Here is a 20,653-nt window from a genome sequence, read left to right as displayed (position 1 = left end):
CCAGGGCTTTTCTTTGTTGGGAGGTTATTTATTACTGATTCAATCTTCTGGCTTATTATGGGCCTATTCAGACTTTCTATATCCTACTGGTTCAATCTTGATAAATTATATGTGCCCAGGAATTTGTCCATCTCATCCAGATTGTCTTGTTTCTTGGCATATAGTTGTTTATAATATCCTCTAATGATGTTTTGTATTTCTGCTGTCTGTTGTAATATTGCCTGCTTCATTGCAGATTTGATTCACCTGGTTCCTTTCTCTCTTCTTCTTAATAAGTCTCCCTAGCGACATATCAATTTTGTTTATCTTTTCAAAGAATCAGGTTTTATTTTCATTTATTTTCTGTATAGTTCGTTTATTTCCTATTTCATTTATTTCTGCTCTTATCTTTATTATTTCCTTTCTCCTGGTGTTTTTTGCTGTTGCTTTTCCAGTTCTCTAAGGCATGATGATTCATTTGCCTTCTTTCCATCTTCCTCTTATGTGTAATTACTATGAACTTCTCTCTTATAACTGCTTTAGCAGTGTCCCAAAGATTATGGAAACTCTCGTGTCCTCATTGTCACTGACTTCCTTGAATCTTGTGATTTCAGTCTTTATTTCTTCAGTAGTTGTAAAGTCATTCAAGAGTAGGTTATTTAGTTTCCATGTATTTGAGTATTTTTGAGGATTTCTCTTGAAATTAAGATCAAGTTTAATTCCATCATGGTCAGAGAAGATGCTGGGTATAGTTTCTATGTCCTTGAATCTGTACAGGCTTGCCTTGTGCCCTATCATGTTGTCAATATTTGAAAAAGTTCCATGTGGTGGGTGAGAAAAAAAGAGTATCTCATGGTTTTATGATGGAAAGTTCTATAGATGTCAGTTAAGTCCATTTGATTTATGGTATCATTTAGATGCTTTATCTCATTACTTATTTTTTGTCTAGATCATCTGTCCAGAGGAGCTAGTGGTGTGTTGAGGTCTCCAATAATTAGTGTGCTGCAGTCAATCTCTCCTTTTAGATCTAACAGTCTTTCCTTCACATATTTGGGTGCACCTGTGTCAGATGCACAGATATTTATAAGCGTTATATCTTCTTGATCAATTGACCCTTTTACTACAATATAGTGCCCTTCTTTGTCTCTTGGAACAGTTTTTGTTTTAAAGGCTATTTTGTCAAAAATTAGTATCATGACTCCAGCTCATTTTGGGTTCCCATTTGCATGAAAAACCTTTTTCCAACTCTTCACTTTTAGTCTATGTATGTCTTTATCCATGAGGTGGGTTTTCTGTAAGCAAAAGATCGAGGGTTTCTGGTTTTTTATCCATTCATCCTGTCTTTGTCTCTTGATTGGAGAATTTATTTCATTCACATTCAATGTTATTATCGATATTACCAGACTTGTCCCAACATTTAAGTTGGCCATTGTCTTGGTTGCTTTTTATTCCTTTATTTCTGGCTATTCATTCTTTAGTTTTTCTGGAACAGTACTCTCTTAAGGGCTTCTGAAAGAGCTGGTCTGGTGTTGACAAATTCTTTCAGGTTTTGTTTGTCTGAAAAGATTTTAATCTTTTTTTCCCATATGAAGGATAATCTTGCAGGATATAATAATCTTGGTTGAAATTGTTTCTCTCTTAACACTTCCAATACGTCTTCCCATTCATTCCTTGCTTGCATTGTTTCCATTGAGAGGTCCAGTGTTAGCCTGATGGGATGACCTTTGTAAGTCACTTGTCATTTTTCTCTTGCCGGTTTTGGTATCTTGTCTTTATCTGTGGTCTTTGCCAGTCTCACTAAGATCTGCTTTGGGGAAGATCTTCTGGGGTTGATTCTATTTGGGGTCCTTTGTATTTCTTGGGTCTGGATATTTGAGTGCCTGTCTAGACTTAGGAAATTTTCTGCCAGGATTTCTTGGGATAGATTCTCCATGCCCTTATTGGTTTCTTCACCTTCTGGGATACCAATTATTTGGATGTTTGGGCATCTAATGGAATCCAGTATTTCTCGTATATTATTCTCTTTTTTTGTTATTTTATCTATCTTTTTGGTGTTTTCTTTCTAGGTCAGAGATTTTATTTTCTACTTCAGAGATTTGATCTTCATCATGGTCTAATTGAATTATAATACTTTCAACAGTTTTTTATTTCCTATATTACAGACTTCATCTCTAATAATTCCATCTGATTCTTTGAGTCTCCATTTCTTCTTTCATATCATGCAAGGACTTCCTTTACTTTCAAGAGAGTTTTTGAATTTCTGTATTACAGACTTCATCTCTAATAGTTCCATCTGATTCTTTCTTAGAGCACCCTTATCTTCTTTCGCATCTGTTCCAACTCATAGAATTTTGCCACCCTGAATGTTCTAAATTCTTTCTCTGACATTTTGGTAACATCTTCTGTTTTTTTCAAGAGATGGAGGGGAGTTATTATGTTCTTTTGATAGAGACATATTTCCTTCTTTATTCAGATCAGAGGCTCTTCTTCTACATATAGCCATTGGGAGATGTATTCACTTTTGAATACCTTTTGGGAGAATGTTTCTTCAGCTAGAAGCAAGTGTGTTTCCCTTTTGCTGTGGACTGATATGTGCCGAAGTCTCTATTCTGTTGTGTTTAGCAATGTGGTCTCCAGAGGAGTATTCTATTCAGGTGTCTGAAGAGCAGTATCTCCTTTTTTGCAGGTGGTTCAGTAAAAGAAAGGATCCCAGGGAACCTTACAATACTAGCGTATTTCAGAACTGTGATTCTAGACCTGTCTATTCCCTCTGGGAGGGTGGGGGGTGAGGAGGAGAGGACAATGTAAGAGAGAAGAAAATATTAAAGATAATAAAGAAAAAGTCATGCCTGCAATTGTGATTTTGCCATGGGGCAATAGATGGAACTGGGACTCTGCTGGTAAGCAAGCAGAAAACAGTCTGTGGGGCAAGGATGAGTAGGAAATTAGCAAAAGAAAGAAGGGGGGAAAAAAACTGCCTACCTTACTGAATGTGTGGGATGGGGGAAGCTACCTGGAGCTTGGGTTGGGGCCAGTGGTTGCCCTGTCTCAGAGTCCCTTGCTGGCCACAGGGCAGTAGATGGAACAGGGACACTGCTGATGAGCAAGCGCAGGACAGTCTTGCTGAAGGAGTGGGCTATAGGATGGGGGTAGCTAGGAGCTGGGGCTGGAGCCAGTGGTGGCCCTGCCTCAGAGTCCCTTGCTGACCACAGGGCAGTAGATAGGCTAAATAAAATAATTCAGAAAGAGAGAAAGAGAGAAAGAGAAAAAGAGAGAGAGAAAGGAAGGAAGGAAGGAAGGAAGGAAGGAAGGAAGGAAGAAAAGCTTACCTTTATCAATTGGTAAAAGGGAAGTGACTCATTACATATGAGGGATCCTCAAGAACATCAACAGCTAATTTCTTATCAGAAAGGCCCTTTTCTTTCAAAGTAATGAAAGAAATTTTTTTAAAAAGCCATCTAAATGAGATGATGAATATGTTCATTACCTTGAGTGTGGATGATTTCACAATGTATCTGTGCACCAAACATCATGTTATACACTTTACACATATAACTTTTTGGCAATTACATCTTAAAGATGAAAAAAGAAATTGTCAACCAAGAATTTCATATCCAGCAAAACTATCCTCCTAAAATGAAGGTAAAATTAAGAGTTTCCCAGATAGTAAAAATTAAGGTAGTTCTTTTCTAGAAGAATACCTTATAAGAAATATTAGAGGGAGTCTTTCAGGCTAAATAAAAGAACACTAGACAGTCACACAAAATAAAAAGCACTAGATCAGTCAGGAGCATGGTGGTTAAAGCAGGTGGATTCCACATGGCCCATGGCACAGTTTGAGTCCTGGACCTACCCAGCAGCTTGAAAAACAAACCAGGTGCATATATACGCATGTTCAAAATCTCAAAGAGAAGGAGAGATGGAGAAGGGATTGTGGCATAACCATTTCCTGTGGGGTTGCTTTCTCAATCTCCTCCACATTCCCCATCTCTCTCTGGGGAGCATATAAACCTTTTGGCAAAATTATTTAAAGTAAAAATATAAAAAATGCCAATAAAGGCAGGTACATAAATAAATATCAAGGGCAGTATTTTTATTTATAACTCATTTTCTATCTAACTTAAATAATAACTGTATAACACAGTAACTATAACTATAACTTAGCAGGAGCATGATAAATGAGGATGTCATTTGTGGCTATAGTATTTTCAGGAGGAGGGAGACTGGACCTATATAGGAGCAAAGCCTCTATATGCTATTGAAAACAAGTTGGTATTAATCAACAATACATTGTTATAAATTAAGATGTCAATGATAGTCCTCAGAGCAGCCACTAAGAACACAACTCAAAAATACATAATAAAAAAAATAACTAAAGAATTAAAATGTTACACTACAAGATATTTTTTAATACCAAAAAAGGTAATAAGGGAGAAATTGAGGAACAACAACAAAAAAAAGACTTGAAGTAGTGATGAATGAAAATGATATTTTAAAATCTATGATAAACTTGGGACCAGCAGTTAGCATAATGGCTATGTCACTGGACTCCCATGTAGTCGCCCATGGTTCGAGTCCTGGACCCGGTGGCTTAAACTCACACCGGGCACGTGTACGTGCATGCCCAAGATCCCGAGAGGAGAATGGAGGAGAAGGGATTGCAGCGTGGCCATCCCCCCAGGGGTAATTTCTTGCTTTCTGTCTCTCTGTCTCTCTCTGTCTTTCTGGCAAGCACACACGTCCTATAGCAAAAAACCCTCCAAAAACAGAAAAAAAAAAAAAAAGATCTATGATGATTTTAATAAAATATTAAAATATCTGAGATTTATATTGGTGACAAAATTACAGGTATTGTTAGTATGATTGTGTTGCCTATAATTACAAATGAAGGAAATTATAGATTTTAATTAGAAATCCATAAATATAAAGATTTTTCTCATTCAAGTTCAGATATTTTTCATGCTGGGACTCCTAATTATGGATCTTTGGAGTTAAAACAGATCCCGGTCTGCCTATTTGATACTAAATCTAAGACAGGAGCTAGAAAATGGAGAAGAAAAAGAAAATGAGCTAGAAAAAATATAGAACAAAGCCTAACTTTTATATGGCCCTGGGCAAAAGAAAAAAATGTAAAGTTCTGCACTAGTAGTGGCTTGGTGTTAAGGCCCATGTGGCTAAATCCCACACAGCCAGGTCTGTGGTTTGAGTCTCAGACTCAGCAGCTTGAAAAACATACTGGGCATGTGTGAGTGCATTTCCAAACTCTTGAGAGGAAAATGGAGAAGGGATTGTAGCATGGCCATTCCCCATAGGGAGTGATCTCTCACTCTCTCTCATTCTCTCTCTGCCTCTCTGTCTCTCTCTGGTAATCACATGTGTCCTTCAGCTGAATTTTAATTAAATAATTAAGTAAGTAAGTAAAAATTAAAATAAATAAACATTTAAAAGTTCCTAGTTTGTGCACCTTATACCCAGGGCACACCACCTTCTTTTCTTTTGTCTTTCTACTCATTGAGAGGCCTTAGCTTTAGAATTCCCAGTGTGTGATCTCAAAAGAACAAGGTCTCCAAGGGAGCGCATTCCTTCAACTCCACAAACTGCTTATTCACCATTAAGCCTTCTGAGATGTACAGCTTAGGACAGAGTCCTGGTTGCCAGGACTGAAAGGCATTTCTGAGCAGGTGTGTCATATCTCTAAAGGCCAGCAGATCTGCAAAGCATGGATGCCATTAAAAGGGTTAAAAGTAGGCCAGACAGTGTCATAGTGGTAAGGTAACTGGATCCTACATGGCTGACTGCATGGTTCAAATCCCAGACCTCATGGCTTGAAAAAATATGCCAGGTGTTTGTGGATGTATGCTCAAAATCCTGGGAGGAGAGATGGAAAAGGGATTGCAGCTTGACCGTCCACTACAGATGGTGCTTCCTTACTTTCATTCTCTCTTTTTCTGTCTGTCTTTCTCTACTATATACCCACAACCTTTGGCAAACTGAATATAGATAGATAGATAGATAGATAGATAGATAGATAGATAAATAGATAGATAGATAATATATGGATGGATCAATAGAAGGGGAGGTTAGAAGGTCAAGTGCTGTAAACTTCTTAAGTTTTGTCTTTGCTTTTCTACTATTCCCCAGTAATGTAAGTGGAATTCTTTTCTTCTCCTCTTATTTTCCATTATAGTCTTCATGACATTACTTTTCAACTAAAATACTGTGTTATTACTTTTGTGGGGGACTTTTTGGAGAAGTTTTTGCTATAGGGCGCGTGCACTTGCCAGACAGACAGAAAGAGACAGAGAGACAGAAAGTGAGAAATCACCCCTCAGGGGCGATGGCCACACCGCAATCCCTTCTCCTCCATTCTCCTCTTGGGATCTTGGGCATGCACACACACACACCTGGCGTGAGTTTAAGCCACCGGGTCCGGGACGCGAACCGTGGTCGACTACATGGGAGTCCAGCGACGTAGCTATTATGCCAACTGCTGGTCCCTGTGTTATTACTTTTACTTCAGTGATCAACTCTCTGATTTGACTCTACAAATCTCAATACCCTACCCCTCAGTGACTGATTCCAATCATCTTAAAATAGCACTTGAAGACACAGGATGGGAGAATTGCATGCCTCTTGAGCAATATCTCCATCTGAAGCCCTCTGCCCATTTCTCATGACTTTTCTTTACCTTTTCTTTTATTTTCTTTTCTCTCTGTTTTATTTTCTCTTTTCTTCCACCTTACTATCTAATTTTGCCGCTCAGCCTGCACCCACGGAGGGTCTAGATAGACCGGGTGCATAGTAATCAAATATCTGAAACATTGTGAGGCTCAAAAAAATCCTCACTCCACACTAAACCAGCAGCAAAAAGGGAGAAACTCCTTTTCATAAATCTAATCTCAAAAATCCTCCTGTGGATACCACATTGCAAAACACAGTAGAAGAGAAAAATTGGTACAGAAGTAACTCACAATAAAGGGAAACACACAAGCTCACAGTTGCAGAAAACTTTTACAACAAATTATCCAAAAGTTAACATATCACTGGATGACTAAAAATTGGAGAAGAGCCTCAAGCATGAGAAAACCAGGAAATATGTCTCCAATAAGGGAATACAGTAACTCATCTCCAAATATGAAAAAATTGAGAAATTTACTGAAATGTCAGAAAAGGAATTCAGAATATTCAGAGTGACAAAACTCTATGAAATGCAAGAGAAAAGAGACATTGAGATCCAGGAGATGAGCAAGTCCTTTTGTGACTTGAAGGAGAAATAGACAACATTAAAAAGAATCAAACATAATTTCTGAGATGAAGACTATAATCCAGGAGATTTAAACCTCACTTGAAAGTATTAAGAGCAAATTAGACCATGCAGAAGATAGAATTTCTGATCTGGAAGACAAATATCTGGGCTAAAACTAACAAAAAGAAAAATAATTTAAAAAATAAGGACAACATAGAGGAAATATTAGATACCATTAAATGCCCAATATCCAAATCATAGGCATTCCAGAGGACAAAGAATAAATCAAGGGCATAGAAGATCTATTCAATGAAATACTTGTAGAAAACTTCCCAAATTTAGAAAAATATTCAGACATTCAGAACAAGAAACACAAAGGACCCCAAAAGAATCAACACAAGAGAATCCTTTTCACAGCACACCACAACCAGAATGGTACAAATCATAGACAAAGAAATGATTATAAAAATGGCAAGAGAGAAATGTCAAGTCACCTACAAAGGTTATTCTATTAGGCTAGCATCAGATCTTTCATCCAAGACAATGCAGGTGAGAAAAAAAATTGGAAAACATCTTTGAAACACTAAAAGAAAAACAATTTTAAATAAGAATACTATATCCAGCAAGACTATCATTCAAAGAGGAAAGATAAAAACATTCTCTCTTTTTTGGGGGGGAGGGCGGTTTTCGCTATAGGGCGCATGCGCTCACCAGACAGAGAGAGATATAGAGACAGAAAGCGAGAAATCACCCCCTAGTGGGGATGGTCACGCCGCAATCCCTTCTCCTCCATTCTCCTCTCAGGATCTTGGGCACGCACACACATGCACCCGGCATGAGTTTTAAGCCACTGGGTCCGGGACACAAACCACGGTCGACTACGTGGGAGTCCAGCGACACAGCCATTACGCTAACTGCCGGTTCCCGATAAAAACATTCTCAGATAAACAAAAGTTGAAAGAGATTACCAACACTAAGCCAGCTCTTCAAGAAGTACTGAAGGGAGTGCTATAAAAAGCTGTACAAAGACAAAAGCTATAAGAGACAAATAAAGACATTATATAGTACTAAAAAGGCTAATTCATTAAGAAGATATAACGCTTGTAAATATCTATGCATCCAAGTTGGGAGAGCCCAAATATGTGAAGGAAAGACTTCTAGAGCTACAAGGAGAGAGATTCAACACACTAATTATTGGCTATCTCAACACCCCACTATCTCCTTTAGACAGATTATCTAGACATAAGATAAGCAAAGAGATACAAGATCTAAACAATACCATAAATCAAAGTGACTTGACAGACATCTATAGAACCTTCCACCCCCAAATCACAAAATAGACATATTTCTTGCCCCTGCATGGAACATTATCAAAGACTGACCACATAATATGGCACAAAACAAGTCTTTACAAATTTAAAGGCATAGAAACTATATCCAGCATCTTCTCTGATCATGTTGAAATTAATTTCAGAAAAAGAAAACTCAAAAATACACAAACATATGGAAACTAAACAACCTACTTTGGAATGACTTCACAACCACTGAAGAAATTAAGACTACAACCAAAAGATTCACTGAAACCAATGATAATGAGTACATGAGTTTCCACAACATATGGGACACAGTAAAAGCAGTCCTAAGAGAGAAGTTCATAGAATTAGTGCACATAAGAAAAAGATGGAAAGGTGGCAAAGTAGACAACCTAACAACGCACTTCAGGGAACTAGAAAAACAACAACAAAAAATTCCAAAAAATGCTAGGAGAAAAGAAATAATAAAGATTCAAGCAGAAATAAATGAAGTAGAGAATAAACTATACAGAAGTGAATGAAACCAAAACCTGGTTATTTGAAAAGATAAATAAAATTGACACACCATTAGCTGGACTAATTAATAAGAAGAGAGACAAGAACCAGATAAATCAAATTTGTAATGAAACAGTCATTATTAGAACAGATATAACAGAAAGACAAAAGATCATTAGAGAATACTATGAGTGACTATCTACCAACAAACAAGAAAACCTTGATGAGATAGATAAATTCCTGGATATGTATAATCTACCAGATTGAATCAGAAAGACATGGAAAGCCTGAATAAACCCATACCAAGCAATGAGGTTGAATAAGTAATAAATAACCTCCCAACAAAGCACAAGTCTTAATAACTTCACTTCTGAATTCTACAAAACTTTTAAAGAAGGGCTAATCCCCATTCTACTCAAACTATTTCTAAAGATCCAAAAGGAAGGAATCTTCCCAAATTAATTTTATAAAGCCTCCATCACCCTCACCTCCCAAACAGACAAGGATATAACAAAAAGGAAAACTACAGACCAATATTTCTGATGAATATAGATGCAAAAATTCTCAACAAGATACTAGCTAATTGTATCCAACAATACATAAAAAAATTATATACCATGACCAGGTAGGTTTTATTCCAGGGATACAAGGGTGGTTCGACATACAGAAAACCATAAATGTCATACACCATATTAACAAAGAAAGGTAAAAACCATATGATCATATCAATCGAGGCAGGAAAAAGGATTTGATAAAATACAACATCCGTTCATGATTAAGACTTCCAGGAAAATAGGCATAGAAAGGACATTTCTCTATACAATAAAAGCCACTTACGGGGTGACCAGCAGATGGCATAATGGTTACATTGCTGGACTCCAATGGAGTCGAACACAGTTCGAGTACCAGACCCAGTAGCTTAAAACTCATGCCGTGCATATGTGCATGCGTGCCCAAAATCCCAAGAGGAGAATGGAGGAAAAGGGATTGTGGTATGGTCATCCCCCCTGGGGGATGATTTCTACTTGTCTCTTTGTCTCTCTGTCCAGCAAGTGCACACACCCTACAGCAAAAATTTCTCTCTGAAAAAAAAAAAAAAAAGAATGGAAGAAGACCCCAGAGAGGGTTGGGAGACCCATCAGATCAATATATAAGGCATAGTAAGGTACCTGAAAAATATTTGAATTATTTTTTGGAACATCTTCAAAGAGTCATACCACATGACTTGTCCTCTTGAATACTGTACTGGAAGTCCTTGCCAATGCAATCAGACTAGAAAATAAAATAAAAGGAATTCAAATATGAAAAGAAGAAGTGAAATTATCTCTATTTACAGATGACATGATTACATACATAGAAAACCCAAAAGAATCTGCAAAAAAACCTCTTGGAAGTGATAAATGAATACAGTAAAAGTGGCAGTATACAAAATCAACATACAAAAACCTGTAGCATTTCTATACACCAACAAGCAAACTGAGTTAAAACTGAAGAAAGTCACCCCATTTTACAATAACTACAAAAAGTATAAGGTACCTAGGAATAAACCTAGCCAAAGAAATCGAAGACCTCTACAAAGAAAATTATGAAAAACTTAAAAAGAAATTGAAAATGATACAAAAAAGTGGAAAGACATCCCATGTTCTTGGATTGGAAGAATTAATATAATAAAAATATCAGTTCTACCCAAATTAATCTACATATTTAATGTAATTCCAATCACATTACCAGGGACATTCTTCACAGATTTAGAAAAAGCAATCATGGGGGACCAGCAGTTAGCATAATGGCTATGTCGCTGGGCTCCCACGTAGTCGACCGCGGTTCGAGTCCCGGATCTGGTGGTTTAAACTCATGACAGGCGCGTGTGCGTGCATGCCCAAGATCCCAAGAGGAGAATGGATGAGAAGGAATTGCGGCGTGGCCATCCCCCCTGGGGGGGTGATTTCTCGCTTTCTATCTCTCTGTTTCTCTGTGTTTGTCTGGAGAGTGCACGCACCCTATAGCGAAAACCTCTCCAAAAAAAAAAAAAAAACCCTATAGCGAAAACCTCTCCAAAAAAAAAAAAAAGAAAAAGCAGTCGTGGAATGTGTCTAGAATCTTAAAAGACCACGTATTACCAAAGTAACACTGTGTACAAGAAGAGTGTAATAGGAGGCACCTCATCCCATAATATATTACAAAGCTGTGATAAATCAAAACAGCAAGGTACTGGCACAAAAACAGGCAAGTAGACCAATGGAACAGAATAGAGAACTTGGAAATAAACCCCAAAGCATGTTGCCAACTGATTTTTGACAAAGGATACCATACAATCCAGTGGGGAAAGGAAAATCTCTTCAGCAAATGGTGCTTGAAAAACTGGGCATCGACCTGCAGAAAGCTGAACTGGATCCCTTTCTCTCACCGGTAACAAAAATCATCTCAAAATGGATCAAAGATGTAAATCTAAGACCTCAAACTATAAAACTACTAGTAGAAGATACCAGGAAACTCTCAGAGACATAGGAGTAGGCAAAGACTTTTTTTAATGAGGTTTTTGCCTTAGGGTACATGTGCTCACTGGAGAGAGAGACAGACAGACAGACAGAAACAGTGAAAAGGAAAGTGAGAAATCATCCCCCCAGAGGGGACGGCCAGACCAAAATCCCTTCTCCTCCATTCTCTTCCTGGGACTTTGAGCACGCACACAGACCCAACCTGAGGTTTTTAGTTAGTTTGTTTGTTTTTCCCAAATTATGCTTTATTAATAAAACAAGTAAAAATGGAGTTATCAATCATCACATAGAACTGTAGATGAAGCTGAAAACCAAGGCCTGTTTTTTTTTTTTTTTCCAGACAGGTTTTATTTTTGTTTTTGTTTTTGTTTTTGTTTTTTGCTATAGGGCACGTGCGCTCACCAGACAGAAAGAAACAGAGAGACAGAAAGCGAGAAATCACCCCCCGAGGGGGGATGGCCACCCCGCAATCCCCTCTCCTCCATTCTCCTCTTGGGATCTTGGGCATGCACACACATGCACCTGGTGTGAGTTTAAGCCACTGGGTCCGGGACTTGAACCACGGTCGACTATGTGGGAGTAGCCATTATGCTAACTGCTGGTCCCCCAAGACCTGTTTTTAATACAAAATGCATCAATGCTTACACTGGGCTTCGGGTCTATTGTCTAATTAACTAGCATTGTCATATTTCTTCCCACACATAAAATGCAAAGTCTGAAAGTCAAGACCTTGACATTCCTAAGAAATCACATGTAATCTTCCTGTTTATATAAAACATAGCCACTTGCAAATATTTACAGTGGGTGACAGTCAACATTATCTCCTATCTTTTGCTATATGTCAGCATCTCCCTTAGCCCCACTCTAAGTACTAATATATAATTTCATAATTCTGTCTTTTTATATGATACTGTTCTTTTCTGATTGCATTTAATTATATACATTCCTGATTATCTAAATATTTATTTTCCTTACAAAAATATATCATCAAAGTAAAGAAATGTTTGAGGTTGCTTCATTGTTCAAGTTTGCTTGTTTTCCTTTTTTTTTTCCCCCAGCTTTTCTTCAGGTCTCCTCAATATGACTAGCCTTATTTTATAAATACACATGACACTGCCACCAAGTCAGGTTTAGAAATGGATTGTTCAAACAGTAAAGCATTTAAACTTTTCTGTAACTAAAGGCCTATGGGTACTGCTGTTACTGCTGCTTTTGAATCTGTACTTTCCCAGTAGTCTCTTGTGAACATTTCTGTGGGACACTAAGCAAATGAAGCAAGCTCCATCAGTGGGTTAAAAACACCTTTTTTTTATGCTTCACTGTGGAAGACAAAACAGTATGTGTCACCCACTGCTGAAGTCAGTATACAGTGTGGCCTATATACTTGCAATAATTCATGATGTGATTCTTGTGATATTTTTCTCTAATTGTGCAACTACTGGATGCCTTTACAGAACGTCGGCACTCATGATGACAAAGTACAGAGTAAGTAAAGTTATTTTGTGCACAGTTTTGTTTCATTAATGCTTTTTTTTTATTTTAAGGCATTACTTATCTCAGGTAAGGCTTAAAAGGGGACATGATTGTGTTTAACCAGTAAAAGGAAAACAAAATTAGTTAACAAAAGGTTATTACACTATACATACAGAAATATAAGAAAATAATAAAGAATAACACTCACTTTAAGTAGATTCTAGAGCTCTGTACAGGAAGAAAAGCTCTGGTGTTTTGCTGTGTGCTGGTACAGACCACACATGCTGCTCTCCTTTTCCACTGAGACTGGTCATGCCACAATCTCTTCTCATTTCCTCCTCATTTCTAGATTGTCCTTTTCCACTGAGACTGGTCACACCACAATCTGTTCTCCATTTCCTCCTCATTTCTGAATTTTAGACACATTTGTTTTCCTTCTTTCCTTCCTTCCCTCCTTCCTTCCTTTCTTCCTTCCTTCCTTCCTTTCTTCTTTTCTTTCTTCTTCCTTTTCCTTTTCTTTTCTTCTTTTTGTAGAAGGTTTTGACTTAGGGTACATGTGCTCAGAATCAGTGAGAGGGAACGTGAGAAATCACCCCTCAGGGGCCATGCTGCAATCTCATCTCCTCCATTCTCCTCCTGGGATCTTATGCATACACACAAATTCCTGGTGTGAGTTTCAAGACACCTGTCAAAGACTCAACAGCAATCTGCCATGTAGGAGTTCAGAGATGTAACCGCTACATCATTTTTTTTTTTGGAGAGATTTTCGCTATAGGGCGTGTGCGCTCACCAGACAGACAGAGAGAGACATAGAGACAGAAAGCAAGAAATCACCCCTCAGGGGCCATGCTGCAATCTCATCTCCTCCATTCTCCTCTCGGGATCTTGGGCACGCACGCACACGCGCCCAGCGTGAGTTTTAGGCCACCAGGTCGGGGACGTGAACCGTGGTCGACTGCGTGGAAGTCCAGCGACATAGCCATTACGCTAAATGCTGGTTCCCACCGCTACATCATTTTTCAAGCCACCAGGTCCAGGACTTGACCAAGCATTCAATCATTTGGAACCAGTTGAGAATTGGAAGAGTTTAAGATTATCTAGCAATGGATTTTGTGAGGCAGGCATTAAGGAAGATGCAATAAGGAAAAATGATTGCAAGGAAATTCTGACTATTAAGAACTTATTATGGGAACCAGCATACCCCCTGGGCAGTGATTTCTCGCTTTCTGTCTCTATGTCTCTCTCTGTCTGTCTGGTGAGCGCACACGCCCTATAGCGAAAATCTCTCCAAAAAAAAAAAAAAAAAGAACTTATTATGACGGATCATCAGCTAGCATAATGAATATGTTGTTGGACTCCCATGTAGTTGACCTCAGTTCGAGTCCTGGACCCAGTGGCTTAAACTCATGATGGGCGCGTGTGTGTGCATGTCCAAGATCCCAAGAGGAGAATGGAGGAGAAGACATTGCGGCGTGGGCATCCTCCTGGGGGGTGATTTTTTGCTTTCTGTCTCTCTGTCTCTCTCTGTCTTTCTGGTGAGGACATGAGCCCTATAGCAAAAACCTCTCCAAAAAAAAAAAAAAAAGGAAAAAGAAAAGGAGAAAAAAAGAACTTACTATGAATCTGAACCCCTACCTCTCACCATTGACAAAAATCAACTCAAGGTGAATCAAAGATCTAAACCTAAGGCCTCAAACTATAAAACTGCTCCAGCAAAACACCGGGGAAATTCTGGGAGACACTGGGGTAGGCAAAGTCTCCTTAAATGAGACCCCCAAAGCACAGTCAATAATCCCCAAAATAGACAAATGGGGTTACATAAGACTAAGAAGTTTCTGCATGGCAATTAGTATGAATCGACAGTCCTCAGAATGGGAAAATATTTTTGTAAACTGGGCATCAAATAAGGGACTGATAAGCAGAATTCACAAGGAACTCAAGCAGCTGTTCCAGAAAAAGATGATCAATCCTATTAAAAGATGGGAGAATGAGTTGAAAAAACCACTCTCTAAGGATGACATTTGAATAGCCAAAAGGCATATGAAATTAGTATGAATCGACAGTCCTCAGAATGGGAAAATATTTTTGTAAACTGGGCATCAAATAAGGGACTGATAAGCAGAATTCACAAGGAACTCAAGCAGCTGTTCCAGAAAAAGATGATCAATCCTATTAAAAGATGGGAGAATGAGTTGAAAAAACCACTCTCTAAGGATGACATTTGAATAGCCAAAAGGCATATGAAAAAATGATCAACATCCCTCATTTTAAGGGAAATGTAGATCAAAACAATGAGATACCACCTACCTCCCAGTCAGAATGACTAAGATTAAAAAAAACAAAAAATGGTAAGTGCTGGCAGGGGTGTGGTGAAAGGGGAGCTCTCTTACACTGCTGATGGAAATGTGAATTGTTCCAGCCACTGTGGAGAACAATTTGGAGATTCCGCAAAAATCTACAAATAGAACTACCATATGATCCAGTAAGTCCACTCCTTGGTATCTACCCAAAGGACAGATTAATTCTTAATCGGAGAAGTGCTTGCACATCGATGTTTACTGCAGCATTATTCACAATCGCTAAGACATGAAACCAACCCAAACGCCCACGAACAGATGAATGCATTAAAAAACTGTGGTACATAAACTCTATGGAATACTATTCAGCCATTAAAAATAAATAAATAAAAAAAGACCCTGGTTTTTGACAGAAAGTCGATGAACTATTTACTGCTGAGTGAAGCAAGCCAGGCTATGATGTATGTTCCCACTTAATTCATACTGAGTGTCCGCCCTCTATAACTGAAACTGATTGACTAAAGGATATAGAAACACAGTAAATGATTGTGAATACCAGATATAGTGTGGGTGAAAGAGTAGAGTCTGAGGAAGGACATTTAGAAGAAAAATAGAGAGGCATAGTATTAATGGGACAAAGAAATGTGGTATTATCTGTTGAAGATAATTTTATAGTAGTATCAACTGGACAAGGGAGAAATGTACACATGTTGGAATATCCACTTTGTAAGCTAAACAACGTGACTGGATGTATAAAAGACCATGAAATAAAAAATATAAATAGATGATTGATGATAGATAGATAGATAGATAGATAGATAGATAGATAGATAAAAAGAAAGAAAAGAACTTTTTCGTAGGCCAGTGGTGGCATGGTGGTTAAGGTAGCTAGATACCATGCAATCAAATACCCAGTTAGAGTCCTGGACATGGCAGTTTAAAAAACACTCTGAGTGAGTGTGCATGTATGCCCAAAATCCGGAAAGGAGAGAAAGATAAAGAAGAAGGAATTGTGATGTGACCATCCCCTCAGGGGTACTTTTTCTATCTTCCTGCCTCCCTCCACATACACAATGAACAAATGTGCCCTCTAGCAAATTTTTTTTGAAAACATTCTCTCAATATTTCCTTTACAGGGACCAGCAGGTGGCATAGTGGTTAAGGCGCTGGACATTCCCACACGGTCAACCATGGTTCAAATCCTGGACATGGTGGCTTGTTTTCTCACTTTCTCTCTCTCTCTTTCTCTCTCTGTCTCTCTCTAGTTAAATTAAAAATAAACAAATGAATAAAGTTAAATAAATTTTTAAAAATTTCCTTTACAGACTAACATAGACACCCAGGACCTCCCCCCCTAGACACCCGGGACCTCCCCTAGACACCCGGGACCTCCCCTCCTAGATACCTGTGACCTCCCCTCCTAGATACCCGTGACCTCCCCTCCTAGATACCCGTGACCTCCCCTCCTAGATACCCGTGACCTCCCCTCCTAGATACCCGTGACCTCCCCTCCTAGATACCCGTGACCTCCCCTCCTAGATATCCGTGACCTCCCCTCCTAGACCCCCGTGACTTTCCCTCCTAGACACCCGTGACCTCCCCTCCTAGATACCCATGACCTCCCCCAGTAGATACCCGTGACCTCCCCCACTAGATACCCATGACCTCCCCTCCTAGAGACCCGTGACCTCCCCCACTAGATACCCGTGACCTCCCCTCCTAGATATCTGTGGCAAGATCCCAAAATAAAAGTAAAGCCTAACTCTATTCCCAGTACACTTGTCCTCAGACAGCTGCCCACTTACACACTTTTCTAGCATAAAATGTATTATTTTTCTGTTTTTTTAAAAAAAAAGTTTCACTTTTATGTTAAAAACTTCTCTTTTCCAGGGACCAGCAGTTGGTGTAATGGCTATGTCACTGGACTCCCACGTAGTCGACCATGCTTCGAGTCCCGGTGGCTTAAACTCATGCCAGGCGGGTGTGCGTGCATGCCCAATTTCCCGAGAGGAAAATGGAGGAGAAGGGGATTGTGGTGTGGCCATCCCCCCTGGGGGGTGATTTCTCACTCTCTGTCTCTCCATCTCTGTCTTTCTGGTGAGCACACGTGCCCTATAGCAAAAACTTCTATAAAAACAAACAGACAAAACGCTTTTCTTTTCTCATTTTACTTTTGTTTATGGTTTCACTCCACATCTCAGAATGTGGACTCAAAAACCTGGACTTAAAGAACTGAGTATTTCACATAACGCAGCTCAGCTCCCCTATCTAACAACAGATTCAGCCATGAGTCAGCTATGTGGGATATGATTTCTCTGTGTAGCATTTAACACTGTGCTACAGGCCCAGCCCCCAATGTGTCTTGAACCTCTTCCAATCAGACTTTTGTTTCCAGCATGCCACAGAAATTCTCGTAAATATCACCAATGATCTCCAGTAGCCACATGTCAGTCATTCTTTTGCTTAACTAGTAGCAACATTCGACACAGTTAATCATTCCTTCATCCATTAAATTCTTCTTCATTTGGTCAAGACACCATACTCGCCTTGTTCCTGACCACTTTTCACTTAAATTTATTATTATTATTTTAATTTGATGAGAGAGAGAAAGTGAGGAAGTAAGACACCAGGTCCAGGACTCAAACTGCAGTGGGCCATGTGAGAATCCAGTGCACTTAATCACCACACTACTTGCTGACCCCTATCCCTTTTCATTCTAATTTTCTGTTTATTTCTCATGCCCCCAAATTTCAAACATAGATATATCCCAAAACATAGTTCTCATTCCCCTCTTTCTCTCTCCATTCATACAAGAGGTAGCTTTAACAATTCCATGGCTTGGAAGTCCATCTGTGGGCTGATGACTCCCAACCCTCTCTCTTGACACCAGATTTGTATGTCCGGCTGCTTAGACATTGGACAAAACCATTTGGGTATTGGGAAACAGCAGTTAGCGTAATGGCTATGTCACTGGACTCCCACGTAGTCGACCGCGGTTCGTGTCCCAGACCCAGTGGCTTAAAACTCACACCAGGTGCGTGTGCGTGCGTGCCCAAGATCCCGATAGGAGAATGGAGGAGAAGGGATTGCGGCGTGACCATCCCCCCGGGGGGTGATTTCTTGCTTTCTGTCTCTCTGTTTCTCTCTGTCTGTCTGGTGAGCACACGCGCCCTATAGCAAAAACCTCTACAAAAAACAAAAAATACCAAAAGACTTGGTAGCTTATAAACATTGGAAAGTTATTTCTCACAGTTTTGGAGGATAAGAACTTCAAGATCAAGGTGCTAGCAGATTGGGTGTCTGGTGAGGGTCTGTTTCCTCAAAGACTGTTGTCCTCTCACTTTAAATCCAAGATCAAGGCTAATTTCATGTCTGGCTCACAGGCAGTGTCCTCTTGTTTCCTAATATTGTGGAAGAAGCAAAGGTCTCTGCGAGGCTCGTTTTACAAGGGCACTGGTCCCATTCGTGAGGGTTCTGCTCTCATGAACTAATCACCTACTAAAGGCCCCATCTTCTAATGCCATCACATTGGTGATTAGGTTTCAACATATGAATTTGGGGGGTAGGATTCACAACTTTAAGACCATAACCAAATGGAGTTACACAGAAAAATGGAGAATTTACTAAGAGGCTATTTACAGAGCTGTGGGCAGGATTAAGGAAAACTAGCAAGTAATGGTCAACTGACCTGTGTCTAGTAAGGCAGAGGGACCACTGCCTTTAGACCTGGAGGAACATGAGATGAGCATAATTCCCAGAACACACACCTACAACAAAAGCTGTCTGTAGTCTTCAGTGGACAAATTCCATCAGCCTATGGCAACTATCAGGGAGGGAATGGAGAAATGAAGACCATGAACTCACTCTCTTCCTACCTTCTGATCTCCTGATCATGAATGTAGCTGAACCCAAGGCCAGAAGATAAGAGCTCACTGATGCAGTCTATGAAGGTCGGCCTCCTAACCTCTTGAGCTCCTTTGGGCCAGAGCAGCATAGATAAAAGTAGAGAAGAGATCTGGAGAGGAAAATAAAATGTATGCCATAAGATACCCTCATACCCAAAACATAAATAAAAATAACTGTCACTAGGTGAAATAAAGCATTTAAAACAATGTCTAGGGGCTACCCAATGGCATGGTGGTTATGGTGGTTGGATTCCACGTGGCTGACTGCATGTTTAAGTCCTGAACTCAGCAGCTTGGAAAACATTCTGGGTTATTTGGGTGCAAATCCCAAATCCCAAAAGTGGGCAGAAATGGAGGAGAAGGGATTGTAGCATGACTGTCCCCAATGGGGATGGATGTTTTCTCACTGTCCCTTTCTGTCTCTCTTCAATGAGCACACAAATCCTATGGGGGGGGACTACCACTAACAACAAAAAACACAATGTTTGGCACAGAGTTTATGTGCAGGGGTCAGTGTGGGAGACCTTATCTGACTGGCATCATATTTTCAAGTATAGGTTTTTATAGAGTAATGCTTTCCAAACTTCAGGTTATGAATAATTAATTGCTTATACACTTAACAGATTTCATGTTTTTCAAAAAGAAATTACAAAGACGAGTATGTATCTCATAAAAAAAGGGTAAATGTTATCTCATAAAACATACATTTTGATTGTGTGCGTGTGTACAAATGTGTATTTGTTCTCTGGGTCATGGTGTAAAATGTTATTTCTTACCAAAGGCCATGGTCAAAAAATGAAAGTGCAATGCAAGAACACTCTTAGCTACTCCCTCTTACCTATTACATATTACTTCTCAAGAAGAGGTGACTTACTAGACTAACACATTTGGGAGGAGAAATTAAGCATGTATACTTCAGTCCTTTCTCAATACCTGGTCTCTGTTAGTCCCATCTTTTGCGTTCTCTTGTTCTCTATAGGAAACTAGATAGTGGACCCCAAAGATACCAAATTCTAATTCCTGGAACTTTTTTTTTTTTTTTTTTTTAGAGAGGATTTTGCTATAGGGCGCGTGCACTCGCCAGCCAGACAGAGAGAGACAGAGAGATAGAAAGCAAGAAATCACCCCCCAGGGAGGATGGCCACGCTGCAATCCCTTCTCCTCCATTCTCCTCTCGGGATCTTGGGCACGCACGCACACGCGTCTGGCAGGTCCAGGACTCGAACTGTGGTTGACTACGTGGGAGTCCAGTGACATAGCCATTACGCTAACTGCTGGTCCCTAATTCCTGGAACTTTTGAGTGCTACCTTACGTGGCAAAATCTCTGCAGCTATTATTAAGAATCACAAGGTGATACTATCCTGGATTATCCAGTTGGGCCCTAAATGTAATTACACGTACCCTTTAACAGATTTTATAGGCAGAAAAGATTTTTTACACAGAGGA

At 39.4% G+C, this 20,653-nt stretch overlaps 1 long non-coding RNA gene across 3 annotated transcripts in view; it reads right to left on the bottom strand.

The window, feature by feature from the left end:
* The window catches only part of LOC106734755 (uncharacterized), a 95,409-nt gene that overhangs the window by 72,433 nt on the left and 2,323 nt on the right, over positions 1 to 20,653 (bottom strand). For 2 of the 3 annotated variants that reach the window (XR_003549223.1, XR_001370305.2), the window contains exon 3: positions 19,177 to 19,316. This is a non-coding gene — a long non-coding RNA (uncharacterized LOC106734755). Of the gene's footprint in view, positions 1 to 18,673; positions 18,703 to 19,176; positions 19,317 to 20,653 lie in introns of those variants that run through there. The other variant, XR_003549224.1, reaches the window with a different exon arrangement.

The sequence above is a fragment of the Tupaia chinensis genome, unplaced genomic scaffold (assembly GCF_000334495.1).
Source record: "Tupaia chinensis unplaced genomic scaffold, TupChi_1.0 Scaffold000212_1, whole genome shotgun sequence".
Lineage (NCBI taxonomy): Eukaryota > Metazoa > Chordata > Mammalia > Scandentia > Tupaiidae > Tupaia > Tupaia belangeri.
This window is presented reverse-complemented; position numbering and strand designations above follow the sequence as displayed.